The sequence below is a fragment of the Fistularia commersonii genome, chromosome 3 (assembly GCF_037954325.1).
Source record: "Fistularia commersonii isolate RoL2024-O1a breed Wild chromosome 3, RoL_Fcom_v1.0, whole genome shotgun sequence".
Lineage (NCBI taxonomy): Eukaryota > Metazoa > Chordata > Actinopteri > Syngnathiformes > Fistulariidae > Fistularia > Fistularia commersonii.
Window position 1 is genome coordinate 4,351,537 of NC_141286.1, and position 26,472 is coordinate 4,378,008.

General features: G+C 36.5%; 1 protein-coding gene across 1 annotated transcript in view; it reads left to right on the top strand.

Moving 5' to 3' along the window:
- LOC147235272 (leucine-rich repeat and fibronectin type III domain-containing protein 1-like protein) overlaps positions 1-26,472 on the top strand; it is a 169,030-nt gene that overhangs the window by 50,125 nt on the left and 92,433 nt on the right. Inside the window, exon 2 of the mRNA XM_086142023.1 lies at positions 12,809-12,901. The gene's annotated coding sequence lies outside the window, so the exon portion shown is untranslated. The remainder of the gene's footprint in view (positions 1-12,808; positions 12,902-26,472) is intronic.

Here is a 26,472-nt window from a genome sequence, read left to right on the forward strand (position 1 = left end):
CTAGGTTGGCCTGGGAACGCCTTGGGATCCCCCAGAAGAGCTGGACCATGTGGCTGGGGAGTCTGGAAGTCTCTCTGCTCCGGCTGCCGACGCTGCAAACCGACTTTGGATGAGCGGCAGAAGATGGAAAGATGGATGGACTGCGTGAAACAATCAATATCTCATAAATTGTCAGGCTTAAACAATTTATAGCATGGTCAAGTAAAGGACCCACCATTTGAAAATGTAGATTCTATCAAATAATAGTCATCATACATACTGGGAGAACATAGCACACATAATGATGAGAAAGATGTAGTTTCTGGTGCGGTCATTATGGCTGAACTTGAAGTAAGTAGAACTTGCTTCAAGGTCAGAAAAAATATAAAAAGCCATTACAGGCCTTGAGCAAGTAGTTGACCAGATAGTTTAAAGCTTGCAGATGAAAATAATAATACTTCAACTGTTTAAAAGTATGGAATTCAATATGGATACAAAATTGGTGTCTGTGGTTACAACACTTGAAACTTTCCAGGGCTCAAAGGTGTTATTATCATCATCATTATTATTATTGTTTTCATTGTTGTTATTGCTGGCTATTATGGCGATTACAGGATTCCTTGATTTTAAGATAATAAGGTAAGACTTTCGGGAATTTCAATTTTCCCACAAGTACCTTTTGCTTCACTGTCTTTAAAGAGCTCTCTCACATGAATTAGGGAATTTCCTGGCTCCATGTGTCTTAGAGTTGGTTGATTTCCAGCATCGTCTAGGGGGAAGGAATAAAGCGCTGTAGATTGCAGTCCAACCACTGCTGAACAATAATTTTCTAACACATAGTCCCATCTTTGGAAACTATGAAGCTCAAGATGTGATACATGGCAGTTTGTCAGGCAAAAACAAAGCAATCCTGCAACCCCATGCACAAAGTTCCCCAGAGAATTTCATACTAATGTTGTAAACTTTTATATTTCAATCAAACAAGTAGAATCCTTGCCTATTAGCTTCACCAAGGAAGTGATGTTTTCAGCTCTATTTATCTGTCTGTCAAACTTAGTTTCACAAAATTTGGTGGAGGGTTCAATCCTGGGCCAAGAAAAGTCTCAGACAGCAGAGAATTGTTTCACACAGTGGTTGCACAATAACAATAATAATAATAATAAAAACAAAAATGATACTAATAATCATACTAATACTAATAATAATGATAATAATACTAATAATGATAATGATAATAATAATACTAATAATGTAGTTATAGTAATAATAATGTAGTTATAGTAACAACAACAACAATGATAATAATAATAATAATAATGTATTATCATTATTATTATTATTACTGCAACTTTATTGTTATTAGTATTATTTTATAATATTTCTTATAGAAATACTAATATAAATAATTCATAATAATAATAATAATAATAATACTTCATTTGTCTTATTGCTATATTGTTATTATTAATGATTATTATTATTCTTATATAAATACTAATATAAAATAATTAATTATTGTAATAGTAAGAGTATAGTCAAGGATTCAACATGGTCTTTGTGTAATATATTCAAGTGTTTCTTAAATTTCTCATCTCATTACTTCACAAACCACTGGCCACTTACCAGAGAGGACGCTCTTCAGCTAATACAGATGCAGGTGGTTGACATCTCTGTCAACTTCACTTCTACTTGAACTCATGTTGTTCCATTATGAATTTATTGAGTAATGACCCACCACTCGTTCTCATATCAAGGATGGGTCTCGTCCCCATTGTGGCTGGAAGTATTTCATCCGTTCTCTTTTATTACAATGCATAATGAAAAGAGGACAAGTCGCCTTATCTGAACTAGTGTTTTTCATTTTGCTTCTCTGTATTTGTTAAAATGTAATTAAGGAGCTTCTGTTTGATTTGAGGTCAAAAATATTCACGATTATGGGCAGAAAATTCAATCCGTAGCAAGTAGCTCACACTACTTTCTGTCAGATACAGGGGATGGGGGTTTGCAGAAAGTAGACCCAAACAGTACATTGAAGGTGTTTTGTTTGTACTTCATGTATTGTATCATTCCCGATATTCAAATAGATATTTTTACAACTTTCTCACCCTCTAATGCCAAGATTACAGTTCTCCAGCTGTAATTCTTTCTTTCTTTCTTTTCTTTTACCCTTTCCAACTATTATTTCAGGTGTTTAATCATTTGTTTTACCTTCTTTATTACATTTTTTTTTTCTGTGGAAGCATTCAACCAAGATGCATTAATGGCTCTCTTCTGAGAAATGCCATAGAATTGCTTTGCTCCAGAAGGGTTTCACATCTACTTCCAGCAGATGAATCCTTGCTATGTGTGTTTATCATAACCACATGTGGAAACTCAAAATAAAGGAAAATGGTAGAAGTTGTTAAAAGAATAGCTCAATTGATTTTTTTAGGGTTGGAAATAGACCGTCAACCAAATTCGACAGGCTGTTATTTATCGAAACAACGTAAAAAAAAAAAAAAAAGAAAAGAGGAGAAACAAAGTAACGAGACAGTCTGGTTGTGTTTCATTTCTTCGAACACTAAAAAAAAAAATGTGTGGGCGTTGGGTTTTCAGAGACAGGGATGGTGAAAAATGGTACAAACTCAGTAGATTTCTCGTTAAACGCCTCAGTAATGAGATCTGGGCGAAGTCAATTGCTGAGGAATGGACCACAGGATAGCGAGCGTGTATGTGTGTGTAAAAGCGTGTTATTTTTTTGTTCTTTATCGGGCCATATTGCAAGTACAGTTGAACCGGTGTTCTCATTATCACTGAACAAACACAAGCGGCAACATGTGGTGGAGCAGCAGATGAACGGATGAGAGCTGAAATGTAGGTGAGATGCAGGGGAGAGAAACGGACGGAAGAAATAGAAGAGGCTTAAAGATTGAGGCAAATATTGACGGTTGTTACGTTAAGGGAGGAAGTAAATGAAAATGAAACAAGGGTAAAGGGTTTGATTTCAAAATAAAACAAGAACATGGGTTTTCAGCGATTGCAGGCTGAAAGTGGATTATTAAGAAGAGGCTCAATGAACCTAACAGAGAATACATGCATACACATACATATATATACAAGAATGTCTCAGAAAATTTGAATATTGTGATAAAGTTGTTTAACTTCTGTAATGCAATAAAAAAATAAGATAAAAAAAAAGACTTTTTCATGATATTCTAATATTTTAAGGTAGGATTTTTGAGTTTTCTTATAAACTGATTTACTGAATTATAAAATGTTTGTTAAAAAACAATATTGCTTTATTTGATGATTGTTTTTTGTTTGTTTGTTTTTTTACACATAGCCAATAGTTGGTAGATTGTAAAAAAAAAGTCAGACAAACAAAAAAAAAAGGTCAGAATTATTAATTGAAATAAACCCATTCACCTCTCCTTTTGCCGAAGGTGTTTGTTACCTCCTCAACTATTTCATGTCTGCAGGCAAATGACACAAGATCTAAAACAATTATTTTTACGAAAGAAAATTCTCAAATATAATTTGAAATTGAAATTAATAGAAAACAAATTCTTGTACACTATTTATACATTTCTACCAATTTGAAAAGTAAAAGTTAAAAGCACTTCTACTGGAGTCGTGAGGAAGTAATGAGATCACATTTCAGCATAACACATATTACATACAGGACTGTCTCAGAATATTGTGATAAAGTTCTTTATCTTCTGTAATGCAATTAAAAAAACAAACAAACAAAAAATACATTTTTCATGATATTCTAATATTTTGAGATAGGATTTTTGACTTTTCTTAAGATATAAGCCATAATCAGCAATATTGAAATAATAAAAGGCTTGCAATATTCCAGTTGATTTGTAATGAATCCAGAATGTATGACATTTCTGTTTTTGTAATTGCATTACAGAAGATAAAGAACTTTATCACAATATTCTAATTTTCTGAGACAGTCCTGTCTATGAAATTACATATTCCACACATCAGTCAGTGTACATCACTAAACATTCACATCTACCATTAGAAATACAAATCAATATACAGTTTACATGATACAGGAAATCACATCAACCAAATATCTGATGAAATCCTTGAGGTGTTTCTTTCCCGTGTGCTGATCTTACTTCAAAGATATTTTCAATGATTGTCAAATAATATCAGCTGATATATAAATTGGTGCAACATCTACGTTGAACTATTTTTTTTTTTTTCCCCTTGCACACACACTTTAGCCTCTTTATATGCCCAGCATGGTGTGATGATATCTCATAACTGATTGATTAATACTGTCACAGCAACACAGAGTGTGACCAAATATTTTATTCAGCCACTCTTGCACAATGTGAGTGGAACCGTTAACTCAGTGGGCACTGGGATGATTGACAACGGATGGCGGGATGGAAGACGAGGGTAATTTGACAGAGAGAGAGAGTTTGCAGGTGCAGAACTACTGATGTAAACTTATCTACTTTTCCATTCTCACCACTGATGGTGCGTCGAAAGCAACGGAGGGGTTCGTGTTAACCGCTTCGGTCTGGCTTCCTCCCTGAGACCTATCACAACTTATCAACTCACTGTGGTGGAACAACACACATATGCATGCACGCACACACATGTGGAGAACACATGGGCTCCCCCGTGAAATAGACCAACTATATGGCGGAGGATTGAGAAAGATGTTTTTTTTCAGTATTGTATCAGATGAGACTTGCAGATGTGAGATCATATGGATCATATTTTTTTTTGCCCATGGGTGATAATATGTGCTCGTTGCAGGAGTCGTGACACGCATTTTATCTTCATACTGTATGCGGTTTTGATCTACACGTGTTTGTATGGGTTGGACATACGGTTTTCATCTCACAGCCAATTCACGAATTTCAAAGCTTGTCTCGTTCATTTAGAATATTGTAATGCAATCCATTTTAACAATATCTTATGTGAGTACTCATATGTAACAAAAGAGGTTTAGAAATGATGATACGGTGTGGTTATTTATTTGATTTCCTCTTATTTTCTTTTATTCCATTTCATTTCATTTTCAATGACAGCTATTATTTCCTTGGCGTAATGTTCCCGAAAACCCCCAAACTAACCACGCGACACATAATTCATCAAGTTTCCATAAAAAAGAACATTCACCCGCACCTATGCTTTGAGACCAAGGAACGTGAGGGAAGAAAAGGCAGACTGTCAGGAGAAGGGTAACAGTAAGGGGACAGAAGGCAGCTGTCAGTCATCATCAACTACACACACACACACACACACACACACGCAAACTGTGGTTGGGCAATTGCCCGAATATGTAAATGACATGCAGAGGGGTGTATGTGAGATAACATCAGCCGTGTTCTGCCGCTGACTGTTTGCATTCTGCTGTGTTTAATTATGAAGACTTTATGTCAAATGGGGTTCTAAGCACAATTCCCTTTGTAACATGAGGAGGTTTAGCTCCTATCTTGCAGATTTTCTCACACGTCTTGATTGACAAAGAATCCCAGGAGACTCAGAAGGGACAGAAATAGGGAGATTTTTATGGAGTAACGTCTCTTTTATCCTCTGCTCTGTTTATCAGCTATTTTCCTCTCAGCTTCCTCTTCTGCCCCCAATTTAACACGCACCCTCTGTTTCTTTTACTCTTCAAGTAAGCAACGTCTGGATTTAAATGACAATTTTTGACCTCTGCAAGCTCTATCTCAATTACCCCCCCTCTTTCCCCCCAAAAAATAAGAGGTGCATATTTACATAAATTCAAGAATTGCAAGTATTCTCTCTCGCTCTATCTTGCTTTCTGTACTATAAGAATATATAGCAAACTAGGAATGCTGCATCATAACTTGTTGTCCTTGGAACTAAACATACCTGGTTTGATTCCCACAAACCTCCTGGTCAGTCCAAGTGTTGTTGAGCAAGACAATGAACACTTAAATGCAGTGATCAAATACCACTGATGCTGTGCTGTACAGAAAATTAGAATATTGTGATAAAGTTCTCTATATTCTGTAATGCAATTACATAAACAAAAATGTCAATACATTCTGGATTCATTACAAATCAACTGTAATATTGTAAGCCTTTTATTATTTTAATATTGCTGATTATGGCTTACATCTCAAGAAAACTCAAAAATCCTATCTCAAAATATTAGAATATCATGAAAAATTATTATTTTATTTTATTTTTTTTATTGTATTACAGAAGATAAAGAACTTTATCACAGTATTCTAATTTTCTGAGACAGTCCTGTATGTATAACTAAATATGAAAAATAAAAGGGATTTATCTCTCTCTTTATGTATATATATATATAGATATATAAATTATGGCTGAAGTGAAAGAGGACATGAAGTTTGTTGCTATGAGAGAAGAGGACACAGAGTACCGGTACTGTATATATTACGTATTATTGCTACATTGTCAAGTAATTTCAAATGAAAGACCTGCTAGTTTTATAGTTTGCTATACAGCATCAGGCTGATTCTTCAAAATAATATACATGTGAACACCCGTTGTCAATGTGTCTGCATTGATAAGAAGGAGAGATGCTGGAACATGTATCTGCGGAGTAAACTTATCAACTGCTGTGTTTAGATAGATTGATTCTTTCCTCCTCATCTCAAATCCACAGCTGTGGCTCTGTGTGTTCTTGTGTGTGTGTCAGTTTGCATTCGCATGTGTCTCCCATCTGTTATTGACATACGCCGTGGTCAGAGCTAAGGAGCAACTAAACTGAGCTCTGTGCTGTTCCACCAAGCAAGCACCTCCAAAAAAAAAAAAAAAAAAAAAAAAAAAGGATGACACACACACTCACCTACCTCCCAGGAAAAAAAAAAAAAAAAAAAAAAAAAAAAAAAAGGATCAATTTATTTGACAAAAAGGCTGGAAGAAATGACAGTTTTTGAGAAGTAGGGCAGAAGTGGATGGTTTGTTTCCCCAGCAGGCAGCAGCACAGCGGGATCGACAGTTGTGGACAGTTTGAACAGAAGCAGCCTAACTTATGGACAGAGACACTGTTTGCTATGGAAATGACAAATTCCCCCGGGATTGACATCGTGCATGACTTTGACCGTTAGACATGTTATAACACTTTGCTTTCTGTCTCATTTAAATTTGGTTATTACGACCTGCAGCATGTGTGTCATGTCTGACCACTGCGGGATTATGGATGAATATCTAGAGGTGGAGATTTGATTCTAATAATAGGAACATTTTAAAATACTTTGCACCCAGGCATAACTAAGTGTGCTGTGTAAGATTTTCTATTAGCATTTTATTTGTTTATTTTATTCGTACTTTTTTAAGCAATGTAGCTTCCACCTTTATTTCTCTGAGGAGACCGTATGTAAGCAGATAAATAATCAACAAAATAACTACATGCCTGATTCAATAAATAAATACATGGATGAATACCTTTCGATCGCAGGAACTTTCACGACTATATAAGAGCAGTAGAGTTGTTCAACTAGAAATTCCATCTACAAAAATTAGCATCCCAGCCAACATGTTAAGCCATAAACGACAAAAGTGCACATGATCTTTTAACCACAATGACCCCTGACTCTTTAGTTTTTGTTGTTTTATCAAGTACTAATCCCTCTGTGGTAACAAACAATTATATTTAAGACAGATCCAAAAACAATTAAAGCGAAAAAAAGCAATGTCCCTTTTGAATGGCAATATTAGATGCAAACAGTTACACACTTATGCCTATTTATGCCTCACTATGTTTCTTTTGCTGATGTTATCGTGTACACCGGGATGTAAATGCACGTATTTTTCTTAGCGCAATGGACACATATGTGCGAACACGGCCAATGAAACAGCATCAGAGCTCAGGATCAAATGTCACACTCTGACCAGATAACCACGTGCTCTGGTGCGAAAACACGGACACACAAGCGTCTAAAGACACAGGAACCTACTTTCTGCCAATGTGAGGCTGTTAGCGCCGTGCTAAAAGGCTTTTCTGTCATGCACGGCTTTTAGGGCTAATCAAAGCAACATTTAACCTTATGAAATTCATTTTGATAGGCGTTTTTGTTCTGTCTTAAATTATCTTCTAAATCACTCTTTATTCATTTTAGTCATGAATTTGAATTTGGCAGATACCTTTCTCCCACTCAACTTAATCAAACTCTCTCTTGAAATAGTTTTAATGCGATTCATGAATAGTTCTGCTGCTTTTTCTCTCAAGGAATGTGTCATGTCTCTATTGGATATCACAATATGCTCTTACATTTACATGTTGCATTACAGCACCATTTAAATACAAGGTAGCGGTTCTTCACTTTTATTCATTAAAAAGTCCCCAGAGAAACAACATATGTGAGAGCTGTAGAGAGAGAGAGAGATATTGAATTCAAATGATTTGCATTTGATTGAAATGTTTAAAAGCGTCAAAATTTCTGCACAGAGCTGCATGGATTTTGTACGAGCGGCATCTCCTCGTTTTACATTTGATGCGATTTTGACGATGACCCTTAAGGCTGAATCATCATTGTACGTCTTAATATTATCTCTTTAAACTGTTTGGATTTGGCTGACATTTATTTTAACACATATGTCTTTTTTTTTTTTTTTAACCAAGGAACTAAAATATTTCACAATTACATTAATTTTGTGATTTGTTTTAGCTTGTTTGTAACTATTTTAAATCTCCCAAATGAAAAAAAAAAATGGTCGATGTTACACTTCCTTGTCAATATAATGTCTGCAAAAGGTGTGTTCAACTTAAGGTATAAATTTCTAAAAGAAAAGAGAAACCTATTTTTTCAATCAGAAAACTTACAATAACCATGACAATAGTGTCAACTCATTCAAACCTGCATTTGTTGTGCATAAGTCTTCTCAAGAAATCCCTAAATAACTGTCACTAAATTGCTTTGATCAATATCCTAATAAGACAGGCTGGCAGATTCAATTTTCATGTATTCAGCATGCGTGGGGAATTGTGTTTCTACTGATATTTTGATCTCTGTATTGATATGTTTCTGGATATGGAATGACACGTGTTCTTCAAGTGAATTTATACTGATTGTCCTTCAATGTCCTAGGATTCAAATTACCAAGTGTTTTTCCACTCGCACATGGAAGCAAGCTGAATACCAATGGATATGACAACAATAGGGACAGAAAGACAATTAGGTTACGTTAGAGCAAAAGTACAGAAACAAAAAGTGATGGGTACACATGTTGGTTGTATCACAAACCGTTGTGAACAGATGGGCTCGTGAACAGATAACACAATAATACACAAGATGATGTCCGTTTAATTATATCACATCTCAGGGATAAAAGGAAAATCGATGTACCGTGACTGGGAATTAAAATGCATGGATGAGATATAAGGAAGTGCATGTAGAAAAATATCTTGGGTATCGTGAAGAGGGAAGAAGAGTAGTCAGAACTAAAAAAAAAAAAAATAATATGTAAGAAACGGGGTGAGATGAACAACACAAACCAGCTTCCTTTGTTCCCTCTTGACACCATTCACACCGAGCACGAAGAGCATCTGGTGCTTGCGAGACTAAAGCAGGAAGTTAGAAATGAAGAAGCCTCCAGGGATGAGAGGTGAAATCTCCTGGAAAAGCGAGAAAAAAAAAGAAAAAAAAACAGCTGAAACGACAAGAACCGTGACCTGGGTGATCAGGCCATAGAGATAAATGATAATTAGCAGGGCATTCAAAATTAAATGATTAAATGAATACTCCTTATCATTTAGCCATCAATAGCAAATGATTATCAGCTTTACAAGTCCAACCGATGTCCCGAGCTATTGGGCTGTGGGCGCCGTGTGTCTGTGCATGTGTCAGTTTGCGTCGCCACGTGTCTCCCTGACACGTGCGGCGGCTCGATTCCACAACTATTACTATGCAAAGGAGGGATCAGACTATTTTCAGGTGGTACCCTGCGACACTCGCCCCACATTAGCTCTATCACCGGAGGAGCGAGGCCGGGAACAGCCTTATCAAGGTCTCTACCGTTACAATTACAGGGTGATGGTCCCTCCGTAGTTTGTTATAGATTGTTACACTCAAGGCTGAGGGTCAATTGTGGGTCAAGGCCCAGCCAAGAGGCATTTGCCAGAGATCAACCCCCCTCCTATGCCTGGCTCCCTAACGTGAGCGAGGTGCGTTGTTGGCTCTTGTTGTCAATCATGACATTTCTGAATGGTACTCCACTGTGGAAAGATGATGATTCAATAGCGATAATGTAGAACTGCTGTTTGAAATGTTGGAGTCACTCATTTACCATTTGTGAGTAACCGCAGGTGAATTCAGGAAAGCACAAGTTATGGGTCTAAAATTGGCCAGCGGCGCTGCCTTAGAATGTGCAATATAAAAAAAAAAAAAAAAAAACTATAGGAGGTAAAACGTCAAAAAAGGGAAGTAGTGAGGATGCTGAGTGCTCTCAATGTAGATTTAATGTAAGGGGTTTAAAGTGAGCGGAAGAAGTGAAGAGTAAAACCTTCCTCACGAGCGATACGGAAAATGCTCGTGGATTCATGGACTCACTGTGAGGCCTCTGCTTTTACTCCGAGGGTCGTCTATTTTGTAATTATGACCCCCTTGGCATTATATTTTTACATTTTAGATGATTTAATTTCCATCATTCAAAGTAGGGGGAATCAGGGAGATTACACCCACTGTGTCAATAATTTTTTCCCCTCACTTTATATCATGCAAACACTCTGTCTATGGCATTGTTTTTGTTGTTAACGCTCTCTATCACACACACACACACACACACTCACACACATGCACACACACGTTTAGGCAACCACATTCCTGCTGGGTCATTTTACCGCAATACTGTGTATATCAGGGGTCTTAGACTCGCGAGTCAATAGTGGCCCTCGGAACAATAGTTTGTGGCCCCCTGGCTAAAATCAATTCTTTGTGTTTATTCTTTGTGTTCTTTGTGTTTTTTTCTGTTTATTCAGTAGGTTTAAAAAAAAAAAAATTAAAAATAAACGGAAAAGAAAAAATGAAAAAGTAACTTTGCAATGTTTTTTTTTGCTTCAAAATTTGAAAAAAACATTTTTTTGATGAAAAACATCTAGTGACATTGTTGAAACGATCTTTTGCTTTTGTTTTCTTATTTCTATAAAAACCACAAAAAAATAGCAAAAAAAAAAGCATAATTAAAAAGATTGACTTAATAACCAGAATAGCCACCATTATGAACATTATATCTCGTTTTATACATGCTACCAATCAATTTTCTGATAAATTCTAATGGCAAATTTTCCCACAGTGACAAGATTTTGTCTTTTAACTCAACAATATTTGTAAGCTGTCATTTCATCAATTGTTTTTTAATATTCATTTTTAATATTAATTCATCATGCATTTTTTAAAGGAACAGTTCATCACACATAAAGATTTACCTCCTTTACACTAAAACAGGAAAAAAATTGACTTAGTGTTACTTCCAGGTAATGATCAGCATACCAATCAGTTAAAATCATACATTTCAGACAAGCACACTGACATTTCAGTCCCTTCTTAGAGGTTTAATTTCAGTGTTTTTTACAACAGGTAACAGGCCATGGAGTTCAGGGGATTTCTGGATGTAAAGTAGAGGCCTGGCTCTGAGTGTATATTTTTAGGTCATATGGTTATTAATCATCTTAATCATAGTCAAGCATATGAGCCTGTTTGTATCTGTGGCTCTGACACACTCATAGTGGAGTATTCTGGATTTCGGAAGATAGAATTGAGCATGCATTTGCATTTTTCTGAATTCTTATAATAGCCTATGTGTTCCTTACAGGCTATTCAAATGCACAAGGACTATGGATGGAATGATTGAAAATAAACTTTATATATTTGCATCTTATTGCATTTAGGTGCCAGGTTATGCAATATGATGAGGTTGTTATATTCACACACACACACACACACACACACATATATATATTATATGTGTGTATAGTCTGAACTTTTAGATAGTTCAGATCTCAGGAAATGTTTTTTGGTAGGTTGTTCAAACATAGCTACGTATCATAGAAAACAAACTTTCAAATATTAATATGTTATTGTAATGGTCACAGAATGTGTTTTTTTTTTTTCTCTTTTCAAAACATTTTTAAATACTTTTCTCATTTTCCAGTAACTTCTTTTAATGTGTGTGCAAGTGTGCATGTGTGCATTTGTGTACAATTTGAATCATATACAGAAAGGATAGTTTGCAAGGCTGTTTTACAGTTGCGCTAAACTTTCAAATCAGGCATTTTGACAATTTTTTGCAAACACAATGTTCACATTTGCAACCACGTAGCTCCAGGCAGTACGGCAGCAAAGCAATACGTTCTCCGGCCCGCAGCCCTAAAATAAAAATATTTCCCTGCTGAACAGGCAACAATTACTATGATATGTTCTTTTTTTAATCCTTATTGGGCCAAATTGCAAGTATAGTTCAACCTACATTCTTGTTATCGCTGAACAAACACAAACAGCAACAGGTGACGCAAAATAAGATACATGGATGAAGGCTGGACAATCCTTCCAAAGGAGAACATAATCAGGACCAGGTGAGAGAAAGGGACTGAAGAAATGGAGGAGGCGAGACAATAAATGGCCAAAAATTGTGCCTCTACGGGTTCAAATAAAAACAAATACAAAAAAAAAAAAAAAATAGTCCAATATAAATGCAATACAAGACTATTTTTCTCCACTGTTAGATTGGAACAATGACCAGCTAGTTCTATGTGCTCTCTGAGAACATTCAAGAAAAAAACTAAAACCTTTACTTAAAAAAAGCTATGGTATAAGCTTTAAAACTTGTATCCCATTTAAGTGCATTAACTGTATAATTTTTTCTGTCTGATTTTTTCCAGGTCCCGGCAAGTTGACTCTCTTAACAAGCCTATATGTCAGTCCTACTTTATCTTCATGTTGAATCTTAAGAACGCAGAGCGCACCTGACAGAGGTAAGTGATTACCAGTGTGCGTACGACTACGGCTCATCCTGCTATCAACTTTTCTTTTGGGCTGTATAATTGAGATCAGAGCAGCCAGTAAAGATGTATGTCAGTTTACAGACGTGTAAAGACGCCTTATAGAGTGCAGGACTTGTTTGAGGACACGAAGAATATGTTCTCAATTTCAGCTACTGTGTGACTTGATGAATAATGTATGTGTTAAAATTTGGAAAATTTGTTGTCAAACAAAATTATCATTTGTCATACTTACTAGTTATTGTTTTTTTTTTGTTTTGTTTTTTTTTGTGAAAAATGTACATGACTGTTTCAGAAAATTAGAATATGGTGATAAAGTTCTTTATCTTCTGTAATGCAATTACAAAAACAAAAATGTCATACATTCTGGATTCATTACAAAGCAACTTAAATATTGCAAGCCTTTTATTATTTTAATATTGCTGATTATGGCTTACATCTTAAGAAAACTCAAAAATCCTATCTCAAAATATATGAATATCATGAAAAGTATTTTTTGTTTTTTTAATTGCATAACAGAAGATAAAGAACTTCATCACAATATTCTAATTTTGTGAGACAGTCCTGTATGTAATATGTGTTATGCTGAAGCGTGATCTCATTACTTCCTCACTACTCTGGTAGAAGTGCTTTTAACTTTTACTTTTCAGATTGGAAGAAATGTATAAATAGCGTACAAGAATTTTTTTTCGATTAATTTCGATTTCAAATTATATTTGAGAATTTTTCTTTCATAAAAATAATTGTGTCCTCATTTGCCTGCAGACATGAAATAGTTGAGGAGGTAACAAACACCTTCAGCAAAAGGAGAGGTGAATGGGTTTATTTCAAATAATAATTCTGACTTTTTTTTTTTTTTTCATTGTGAACTATCTACCAACTACCGGCCATGTGTAAAAAAAAAAAAAAAAAAAAAAAATACAAACATCAAATAAAATTATATTTGTTTATTAACAAACATTTTATAAGTCAGTAAATGTTTGGATCCCAAAATGTACGTAGGAGATATTCAGGTTACTGCGATGAGTATTAACTTTTTCGGATATATGCAACCAGTACTGTAGAGCCCATATGCCTTGAAAATTGGGTGATTAACACAGTAGCAGCCTGTATCGCTCCTCCAGACATCGGCGTCTGTTCCTGAAGCTGCTCTCGTGGTTGTCCAGTTTTTTTGTGGAGGGAGTAGGAGGGAATTTCTATAATTGCACGAGCATTTTTGCTCGCATTCTATCCTCAACCACTTCCTCCAGGTTGTTGAGCTTAAAACCAACAGACGTAGCCACAGCCTATTAGTCGAATAGGGCATTTTGCCAGACTGCCGTCAGGAAATTAGAGTTTCGGTTAAACAGCACGGGACGCGAACAGTAAATTGGCTTCTGATACTGACTTAGGCAAAACGTGAACCAGATGTATTCAGATCATGACCTTTACCTGACCTTCATGCGACCTTTACATTAATTTTACATACATGTTGACGTGACCAGTCAATGTCAAAAATGTGAGACCTGAGATTGAAGTTGGCAGCCAGGGATAATTAAGATAAGTCCGTTATTATGTGAGACACACACATATATGTATATATATTAATTCCTTTGTTAGAATTTTTCACCCTCTCAGGTGTCATTTTAAATATTTGTAATATTTGTAAGTTATATAACTACAGTGGAGCAGCAGAAAAATACTAATTATGAAGAGCCTAGTTTCTTGTAGATTGTAATTATTTGTGTGGGTAGCATTTTGGGTCAGAGCAAGACGTGAGCATTCATTCCACTAAACGTGCTAGTGACAAAATATATTGCGAAATTGTAGATTTAACTGTGTATATATGTATAATCAATACATTTTCAAAGATAACTCGCATGAGCGATGACTTGTTTTCAGTCATGCATTAGCCTTAGACTTTTTCCGATGTGGGTGGATTTTATTGGCAAACCTGTGACAAATAGTGTATAATATATGCTAAGTAGCGCAAGGATTGGTAACTTCCTCACAACAATGCAGTCAAATAAAAGTCTCCATTTTATCTTGCCATAAAATTCATAATAAATTGGCATATTTACAAGAAATAATGAAGATTTGAACTGTTTACATAGGAAGTATGGTCGATTTAAAAGTACAATTTAATATCGTGTTTCAAGGGAAATCATTGTACTATTAGATATGGGATTTAGATGCAGTTTCTTGATTGTTATCCATTTATTTGAAATTATTTGGTGCATTGGGGAGGTTTAAGAGTTTCATGTCAGATACACTGGAAGCAATCAGGACATTTTGATGCCTCCACTAGATTTAGAGTTGGCCAAATTGTTGATTTGGGAGATTTTTTGAGTCTGCCATTCAGCTCTGCGGTTTGACTTCTTTCGCCAAAAGGGGAAAAATAGGTCAAATGCAACAGACTGTGGCGGAAAATGAGACAGATATGAGTAATTCAGTAAAGGGGAAACACAGGTCAGACAGACAGATACTACAGTAAAGTGAATTTTATTCCAGTTTATATTTATGCAGCAATATGCAGAGTGGAAAATCAACAAATACTTGTTGACGCTGATGACTGCCTGTTTTCACATTTGCAAAAATGACTCCATTTGAATGTGATGGACAAAATGGCATCCAAGTCAAGTTACTGTTTGCTTGTTTCAGCAAAAACATCAATCTAACTAGATGTGTATTCATTGGAAGTTACATCAGTGTGTGTCATTTTGTCATTAATTGATTGTTAGATTCTGTAAAATATGTATTGATGTACACACCTAAAGGTATAGCATTTCTTTTTACACCATATGGAAGCTTTTTACGTCACGCTTTCTCATTTTCTGCCCATTGCCGATTGTCACGGGCTACAATTCCAATCAAAATAGTATTGAAAGTAAAATCCAATTCTATGACTGTTCTTTCTTTGACCTTTTAAAAGTGCGGGTTTCTAATGTCAGCTTAATTTATCACAATATCTGGAGTTTTAATGAGCCATCTTTGTAATGGGTTTATCAATAACATGTGTCCATTTAAAAAAAAAAAAAAGTCAGATTTTTATAGGATATTAAGGCTAACGGTGTGTGTGAGTGTTTTTTTTTTTTTTTTCTCCCTATCAAATGGCAGTGCTTTACTATTCCTACCACAACATATTATACCCATTATCATCATTATTATTATATTTATTGTTAGAGCATTAGTAGTAGTAATAATATTAATTATCTTTGTTCTGCCAACATGAATTTCTTTTTCAACATTCATTAAAATTATATTAACAAAAATATTTTTTTTAAACTAATTTGCTTTTCGTATAAGGTGTTGCTTCCTCAGCCCATTCTACTGTCAGCTCTGCTCAATATGTCAGTTTTATCCCGGCTTCGGTTGCCTGAATTGGCTGTTCTGCTGTTCTGATTTCTTTCCACAGTGAGAACCAGCTGCCCCACTTGCAATCCCACTTTTGGGTGAAATGGCATTCAAAAATGCGGAAGTATTATGTTGCAGTTTAGACAGTTGGCAAATTATCCTCGGATGAGGCAAAATGAGCAGTTAAGTCTGGGTGCGGGCAAAATAGACGGAAGTTGAACAATACTAATTTGCATATACCCACAGGATAATGACACAAAACTGGTTGGAAAGAGGCAAAGTTCCCCTTTAGTGTAGCATGCTTGTCCTCTGGAACATTGCTGTGCTCTCATAAGAGCCAGAAAGGCTTTGTTACCTCTGTTTCTGTGCCATGTGGCTTTTGTTTCAGTGCAACTATAAATCTTCAGCTCAATGTACAAAATCACACAGAGTGAAATGGATGAGCGCCGTCCCAGTGTGAGTTGGATGGTTTTGTTGTTGTGTGCATGCCGAAGTGAAGTACTCTGAAGAGGTATCATTAAATGTATTTATGCTATTGAAACCCCTTTAAATGGATTGTTTGGAAAAAAAATATGCATGCTTTTTAAAGCTCGTTGGAAACATGATTTGAAATGAGAGTTTATGAAACATTTACGTCTTGTACCGCCTTCCTCGTTGCACCCCCAGCCTTTGCACCCCCCGCCTTGCAGGGTTGGAGGGTTTCATTTCCTGCCATTATTGGATTGGGAGTCATCATTATACGTATACATCATTTTTTAACCTATAACCTCGATCAAAGTTAACCGCAACACATGGCTTTGCGGTTTTATTGACGCTTTGACAGCCTGATGGATGCTTGCAGGGGACAGCAAAACTATTCAATATGTATCAAACACAAATGCCATAATACAGTTAGTGTCTGGGCCAAATGATTGAAAAATCTAAAACAATGGTTCTTCAGTTAAATCCAATCTCCAAATCTCCAAGGGTTATTGTAATGTAACAAATTTAGTCTGATTTAAGCCACAGTTCCCATGGTGATAATTAAGAAATGTATGTACCATGAAGGCTAACACTGATAACATGGCTATCCGCTCTGGAGAATTTCTACACTCATTTATAAATAAATAAAATAGATGAATATATTCATACACTGCATACATTTTATTAATTTTTATTTTATTATTTTATTTTATTTCATATGATCATTTATAATTCTTCACACCTGATAGGTTTACACATTTTTTCTTGTACAATAACAACATATTTCCAAGAGAATAGTAGCATCCGGTGCCCTGATCCCTCGTCTCTGGTGAAAGGAGCTCTGTGAATGATATTGTGCACTTTACTGATATACTGTATAGCCAATGGCATTAAGAGAGTCGGCAGTTATTCAGCAGTGTGTTCATTTTAGACATGAGTCAGTGTATGGTAATGACACATGCGCACATGGATACAAATAGCAACCAGTAGATGCATTTCCTGTGAGGGATTTGTAACAGGGAACATTAGTAACACGTGTGTCATTCAAGACTCTTCATCTACATGGTTGGACTTCTCACGGAATTGGCTTTCTTTGTTTAAAAGTCCCAAAATTGATTATATAGCCTTTTTACAAGAAGGTTTAATCTGGCCGGACCCTTTTTTGTGTAGCATTGAAATGATCGTCCAGGATTTTTTCCGGTTTCTCCTGCATCAACAAGGGCAAATTCATGTCAAATACTGATTAATTTGTTATTTCTTTCCACTTCGGCCACCTTATCGTCTTCGCGTCGATGCTACCTACTTGTTTTTTTTTTAATCTCAGTGCATTTATATGGTCGTACATTGACACATTGGGCCAAATTTCCACGTGTCCATTTCAAACTGTGGAACACAGTCATCGTGGTGCGTTTTTTAGCTGCAAGAGTTATTAGAAAAAGATTTGCTCCACACTGGATGCTAAGATCCTAAACCACTTTTACACAACTCCTGTGGCGGTGCTTTAAAATGTTCAGAGAGAAGAGTGAAAAATGGTTTACTTATTAAACTTCATGAAATTCCATCCGCTGTTTTTCCATTCCCTTTGGGAGAGAATGTTGGTTGTTGTTTTGCCCGTGTACCTGATGTCTTAGTTAATTATTGATATTCAAGGAAAAACAGGTGTAAATTGTTGCACCATAGGTTTCATCAAAAACTAGATTTCCATTCACAAAATTCAATGTTTGACTAACCTTAAAGCTCAGTGGAGTTGATTTTACTTTTTCCTCCTTTAAGTAATTTGCTTTTGATTCTGTGAGAAAGACTATTTTAGGTTTTACCGCAGTTAAATAACCACTAAGGGTCACATAGATCATGATGAATTATTAAAGTGCTCTTTTCTAGTTACCAAAAAACCTCCATCATTTCAGAGGGGGCATTATAAAAATCTGATATAAGCATACCTTTACGATGACTTCTCTAGTCAGACAACTACCTTTTTATCTGCTTAATGATTTCTTAAATTTCTCAAGATTTTTCCTCAGAACTATGATTTTTTTTTTTTTTTTCTTTATCTTATTCTGTATGCCCTTGTGAATCTTTAAAGATTACAGATCAAATAGTGTGCACTGTGACACTGGGGAATATTTCAGCTTATCTAAGATTGGTTATCTCAGAAATTGAAGGGGATTGATGTGAGAGAATTGCATATTTGAAGTCAATGTCCCTTAAGATTAAAATGCACAAAGTTCAAAAAGGCTAGAGAGACTGTAATATGGTCACACTGATTTATTTCTGTCGATGGGTGGTTTGAAAACCAGTATTTTTCTTTCTCTTTGGATATCAATCAGAGGTCTGTTCCTGTTGTTTAGGTTAAGTAATTTTGTGTACAGTCACAAGCCTTTGCTCCTATGTTGCTGTTTTTTTTTTTTTTTTTTTTGAAGTACCAGGTACTTTTTTTTTTAAATAATTTCAATCATTTCACATTTCCCATATGTTTTTGTTATTTTTGCTTGTTCTACCACTATTTTATTTATCTTTTTCACTTTTGTTAAAAGGGCTCTAATAATTGTACATTAAACCGTATTAAATAGTCTTCAGGCAAATCTAACAACGGTGCTTATTCCTGTCCACTGACAAACTGACAATAACATGCAACTTAATAAAGTAATTATTTTTGGAGAAACACTAACTAATGCAAGGTGAAAGAATACAATGACATACATTCTTTGAAATTGACATTTCCTTGCTAAGCAGAAAAAGTTACCCCAGTCTACAAAACTCCTTTTGCACAAGGAAGAAAACACAGTGTTACATTTGGGTCAATTGTGTTTGTAATTACACTTTTTTTTTTTTTATTCTGCCCATTTTTTTAAAACAAAAAAAAAAAATGAACAGAAAAAAGCAAATTATGATGTAATGACATTCTTCTATGATAATACTCAGCACCGAGTGCCAAATTTAAAGACCCTTCCCACTGTGTTCCTGAGATCATCAGTATTAGTGTTATGTTCGTGTTATGCAGAACGGCAATGAATCTCTTCATGTGAGATATATTTGCTTACAGCTGGTGCAGCCATCAAGGATCCATCCTATTATTTTTTCCACTATATTACTGAATTTTACATTCAACACGAGTTGATCAGTTTTAATAATGGTATCAAAATCTAGATTATCAGTGAAATCTTGGAATATTTTCCTATATTTGAGGGGGAAAAAAATACGGTATATTATATTATTTTTCCATGTAATTTACATAAATACTTGCAGGGGCAACCTTGACGAAAATGTTAATGCTCGAGGTCTTACATAAACATTCGTTATATAAATCAAAATAAATGCCGGACGCACAACATCCACTTTCAGGGTTTTTGTTTTTGCTTATGTTAAGTGAATTGTTAAGTGGTCTGAGAGTTGTTTCCCCTCTTTCATGTGGCTTCTTATGTTCTATGCAACGCATTTTTGGTACGTAAACCTTATTCATGGGATTGTAAACTTCAACCTCATTAACGGCCTGTGAATTTTGCATATGCCATCCAATGAAGTGTTGCGTTTTCAGACCAAAATATTGTGAAAGCAAGTAAAAATATTGCACAAAGGGATTGCCCGAGCAGGGATAGCGAGCTCCTCAGGTCACTAGTGATTGAGGTCTTTCGGACAAGAGACGTTCTCTCAAAGAAACCATGTTTTCCAGGTGAGATTAGTTTGACAGAGGGGTAAAAAAGGCCATCAATGTCAAACTGGAAAGACCATCTCTAAGTGGAAGAGGCAGCCCTCGACATAACCTTTCCGTCCCTTTCGATCAGTGCTGAGATGCTTTAACACCCGCACAGCCTCAGACTCATGCGACCCCAACGAGTGACTTATATCTGAACCCAATAAGCCCCATTTAAACCGCAAGTCACCTGACCCAACCTGCTCGTCAAAGTATCGGATATTCCTTTCAACCTTTTTCTCCTCGACTGGATACAAGTCAGACCCCTTCCTATATCTCATATGCCAGAAATTAATGATTAAATGTTATTTGGGATTGAAGAAGCCTTTTGTGCATAAACAAGCCATGAAACATCTTCATTAAACTACAATGAGTCCAGTTGTGTCAAAGATTTATCAAAAGTTGCATGACAAAGGATATTTAAAGGTATGTTGTCAGAATACACACCAAAGTGATGATTCTGCACAATATTGTTTTGCATGACACAGTTTCCAGTAGGGTTGGGTGTCAAAAGCAGTCCGGGTAACTAATAGATATTTACTATCTTCTCCAACCTCAAAATCCATTTGCCAAACCTTTGATCAGGGTCCTGTCACTGGTAGGCATCTTGAAAGCTCATGTGATTTTATTATTCAATTTTGCTGTTCGAGCACACAAACTAAAAAAAAAAAAAAAAAGGATTATGGTTTCCAAATACATGTTCTCAGTGACACAGCTCTGTTTGGAGTGTTTTATTTTTCATATTTTGGCATAAATTACCTTTTTTTCTTTTTGCATAAAGGAAAACAGTGAATATGTAAAAAAAAAAAAAAAAAAAAAAAAAACCTCTTCTCCAAAGAAATATGTCCAAAAATGCTTTTGCAACTGAATTATTTTTTTCATCTGCTGTGTTTCTTTTTTTTCTTTTTTTTTTTTTCCCTGTCTTTCTGGGAGTACTGATTGTAGACTAAGAGACGAATCAATGCCTCGAGATCTAGGATTACTGTCACATGTAAGAGAGCTCAAAATGAAATGTAGGAATGGAGGGGAATAAGTCAGCACAGGCCATTGTAGGCTCCAAAATCAGTGAGCCGCTTGTTTCGTAATGAGATAATTTAAAAGGAAATTGATGGGTGTTGTGCTTTGTCATGGTGATTGCAGAGTTGTGAGAAAAGACATTGGTCATAATACCGAAAGATAACTAACTATCTCAATCGGCCAATAATATTTGCATTCTTTGCAAGCTCCCATATAGCGCTCTAACATTCATTTGATGGTATCTCCACATCTGTCTTGCGATCCGTCCAAGAGCAAACTTACACAAATGGATGACAATTCCATACAAGGAAAGGTAAATAATAGCTTAATAGATTTTCAACTTAGAGGCTCTAGATAAATACAAAATATACAATTGAAGCTGGGAACCATGACAGCCATATAATTCCCTAAGCTTCCTCTGAAAGCCATAATATTCATATTTCTTCCTAGCAATAAAACCATATTACGATTTGAAGGCCATAGGATAATATTATTATCACACAGCTCGCTGTGTGATTCTTTAGTGGCATGGATCAGTTCAAAGCACAGCCAAAAGCCTAAGTGCACGAGTGTGTTTGTATGAGTGTGTGCATTTGTGTGTTTGTGTGTGTGTGTGAATGTGTGTATCTTTGACTGACTGTGTGTGATTACTTCCCCGAAGCGACAGCTGCACACCGAGTTCCTGAATGGAGAAAGCTTCTCTGTGATGACTACCAAGTGGCGCACACACACTCCTCTCACCTCCTTTCTCCTCTCTTTTTTTGCTTCCCACCCCCTTATTTTTTGCCCACCAATTCTCTGATGATTACCCACTTATTTCCTTTTTCCCTCTGTTGTTCGCCTTACATCAACCCCCTTTTCACCTCAAGTAAATCCCACCTTCTGAATTTTATCTCTTACTTACCCTCTTTCTCTTCCTATGATTGAATTACTCCAACTCCCCACCCCATCACCACTACAAGCACCAAAACAGACGTGTTTGGTACTGTCATACATAAGACATTTAAAAAAAAAAATGCTTAAGATCACAGAAAAGCAGTCAAAGAGGGTGAAAGGAGGAGAGCATTGAAAGGAAAGTGAAACATGATATGAACTAAGTGAGACATTAGGATGTGCTGAGGAAAGCAAATTCAATAAAAAAAAAAAAAAACAGTATCCCTATTTTTGTCTTGCACAATCTTTATTCAGATTGCACAGGTTTTCTGTGTTGAGAATATGCAGTGATGTATCTTTCCATTTGTCTAAGAGACAAGAGTAAGGAAAGCAAAGCATTGAAAGGGTATCTGAATGTATCTCAAACACAAGAAACTTGCTGACAAAGTACAAACATCCAAACGATCCACCTGTCAACCTGGCCGAAACGTGTTTGCTTTCAAAATGTTCATACCACCTGATTTATATTTGAATATTATCTCCATTAAGGTTCTCTATCATTCATATCAAACATGATGATCAAACATTTCCTAGAGCTTCGTAACATGAATTGACATTGGCACTATTTTGTTTTAATTTGGTGTAAAGATTCAAGTTATTGAGATGGGAATTGTAATGTCTCCAAGCCCTACTTATTGTAGGTTTTTAAACATAAAGAACAAAGAAATGCAATGAAAAAAGCTGTATAATGAAATGTTTAAAACTGTAATGCTGAAATGGTAACATTGACACAGCAAAGCAGAGAGGTTGGACCAAAATTGACTGGCAGAACATTTGTCCTTTGCTTCTTCCTCCCTAACACTCCTTAAAGGAATACCCCAAAACTCCAGTCTTGCTAGTGTTAAAGAGCTAAGACATGGTACATCCCATTGCTGTCTTGGTAAAAGTGATTATAGCAACTAAAGACTAAAATGATCAAGATTAAACTTCCCCATGCTTTAGTTGCAAGTGTTTTTTTCAGAAAGCTGCCGTTTAGCCGAGCGGCTAATCCAGAATCATGATATTATAGCTACATGGTTTAACCCATAACCCCGCGCCTTTCGGTACATGTTGCATTAATCTTGATGGCGTAACCTCTACAGTCAAGTGTTGTATGTAACTGTCGCTACCAGAGGGTCATATGGGTGGTGTTCTCGCCATATGCACACCACTTCTAAAACCGAGACCAGCTGTTGCAGCTCAAACGACCACTCCACGCTCAGACGCTTTTCCTTCTGTCCAGACAGCCAATATGTCAGAGGTGTTTTAAGCTGCAGTTTAAAAATTGACATAGATGAACCGATAAAAGAATAAATGGACAAATGAATTGACGAATACATAAAAAATAAGCAGCTGAAGGATGTTAGACTAGATCTCATTTGCCTATCGTCTGTGCCAAAAATAAACTTGTTTTGTTTTGTTGTTCAACTGGACTTGAATTTCTTCGCTTGAAGACTTTTCACCCTTCATCCGAGAGGTTTCGTTTACATTACATTAAAATCATTCGGCAGACACTTTTAACCAAAGCAACTCCCAAGAATTGCAATTCAGTCACCGAAGATCCGAAGAACCAGTAGTCGGGAGTCAGAAGTGTTCACTCAAAAAAATAGCCATCTCAGAACCACATACATACATACACTCATTTCATTTTTCATTTTTTGGGGATTGGGGGCTAAGTGCGATTAGTAGGGTAGTGCTAGGTGAAGAGGTATGTTTTAGGCTCACGGCGAAAGATGGGCAGCGACGACCGCTGTTCTGACCTTTTTCAGGAGTTCGTTCCACCGCTGAGGAGCCAAGACCGAGAAGAGCCGAGACCGGTTCGATCGGCGGCCGGGGGCTCTGGGTGATGGGGTGGACGGTCGTCCAGAGGTGGCAGATCGGAGGGGACGGGTAGGGACATGTAGCTTGACCATAACCTGGAGATAAGACATGGTTGTCCCATTCACTACCCGCACTACCCGGTAGGCGAGCACCAGGGACAGGAACTTGATGCGGGCGGCTACCAGGAGCCAGTGTAGGGACATAAGAAGGGGATTTCCTCATTTCTAATGGCCTGTTGGGAGTTTCCGAAGGGTTGTGGGCATTTCTACGTTATGACAGCTTGTTATGCAAATAAAAGGGTTAATCGTCAGAAACTAGGTCAAAGGGGCTTGTTATGCTAATGGAGTGTTAGGCGGGGACAAAGGAGCAACTTTTGGGGATTACGTGGATTAGGATGTGAAAAGGTGAAGCCAAACTTCTCAGAATGTGAAAGATAGTAGTGAAACCTGTTGGATCACACGGACTGAGCCACACGTGGAAGTTCTCAGGGGTTCTGGTGGTGAATCTTTCTCGGTTGTTTGGGGAGTGCAAATGGGCCTGAGCTTATTTTTGTTTGGTTTTCATTGATGAGTGAAAACTGTAGTTAGAGTTTTAACTGCTGTAGTTATTTGTTGCATCAAGCGATAGAGAGAGGGAAAGATTGAAAGTAGCTATGCAAGCAGTTTGTTTTATTACTCCGGAGATGGATAAAGCCTGCTGAAGACTGAATAGATGCGATGTTGGTTCCTTGTAGGTTCCACAAGCCTTTCGGCCCTTGGACGAAATCGATCGTCCCCTGGTTGTGGTTTTAAATTATGCAAAATACTACGAATGAAAGTGGGGGAGCTTGCCACATCACATCAATGTATCCATCGTCAAGTATTCCACCTAAAAAAAAAAAAAACATAATATTGAAACATTTTTAATATCCATTTCACATTCTATTCTGGACTTAAAATAATCTCGTGTGGGCTGTTGTCAGGTTACACAGTGTACATGGCTGGCAAGGTACCCTGCTAGTAGTAGCCTCCTACAGACATTTAAGTCAGATGAGGAGCAAAATAGATATGCTAGATATGGAAAAGGTCAATGCAGTTGTGATGTTTTTTTTATTTGTAATTTTCACTTTTGGCTGGATGTTTGAGTAAGGTAAAATTCAGTATCATTTATTGCCTGGAGAGCTGTAATCAGGGAATCCAGGGGTACTTGATATCTAAGATCTAGTTTAAGAATGTGGTCTAAATAGTCCATTCTTAGTACTTGATGGTTTTACTTGCTTGTATTTTTGCTTTGTAATGTGAGACATATTGTATTTAATGATTTACATCTAACCGGAGTTGGCTTTTTGCAACATAATGGAATGGGTGCTGAAAGAGGAGGGCAAAATGTAAGGAAAAAAAAAAAAAAAACTGATATGAAGGAAAAACTAAATGGATTTATCTCACAGAAAAGAAACAGCATTATGTTTGTGTGAATGTCTGTGTATATTCAGGATTTCGGGAAACCAGTGGCTGTGGTTAGTATTACATTGGAGTAAAGAGCAACACGCATTTAGGGAGCAGCTGCAAACCTCATTACCTACTGTACTGACAGAACATTGGAAAGACAGAAAGCAGGGCAGAGAGAGAGAAGATGGGGAGACATGATGGAAATGGCACAAAGAGAGTGAGATAATTTCTTTGAAAAGAGGCAGAAATGGAGGGTGGAATACAAAGAGAAGTAAATTAATAAAATGGAGTGGGAAGCAACATAGTAATATAATAGTACAGCCATTAGCAAATGCCCATTTTCTGCTTTTGGATATATGACTTGCATGGCTCGGATCCAATTAAAGCATTCTTGTTTACATGTGAGGTAAGGTGAAACTATCTGAGCTTCACTGTGATCCTGTGCAATATGGATATTTCTATGTGTAGGCTCGCAAGAATTGCTCACCTTGCTGGTTTCAGATTTTGATGACATGGGGAGGAATATATATATATTATATCCCCAGAGGTGAGAGAGTGGTATTTGGTTCAGACTTCAATGGGCATGTTGGTGCAGGCAATGGAGGTGATATAAAAGGGATGGACAGGTTTGGGTATCCAAGATAGGAACACAGAGGGACAGGCAGTGGGGGACTTTGCGAAAAAGGATTGAAATGGCTGCAACGAATAGTTTTTCCAGAAAGGGCAGGAACATAGTGTTACTTATAAGAGTGGAGGTAGGAGCATGCGGGTCGCCTACATCTTGTATAGGCGAGGTAATCTGAAGGAAATCAGTTGCTGCAAAGTAGTGGTAGGTGAGAGTGCAGCCAGACAGCATAGGATGGTGGTTTGTAGGATAACTC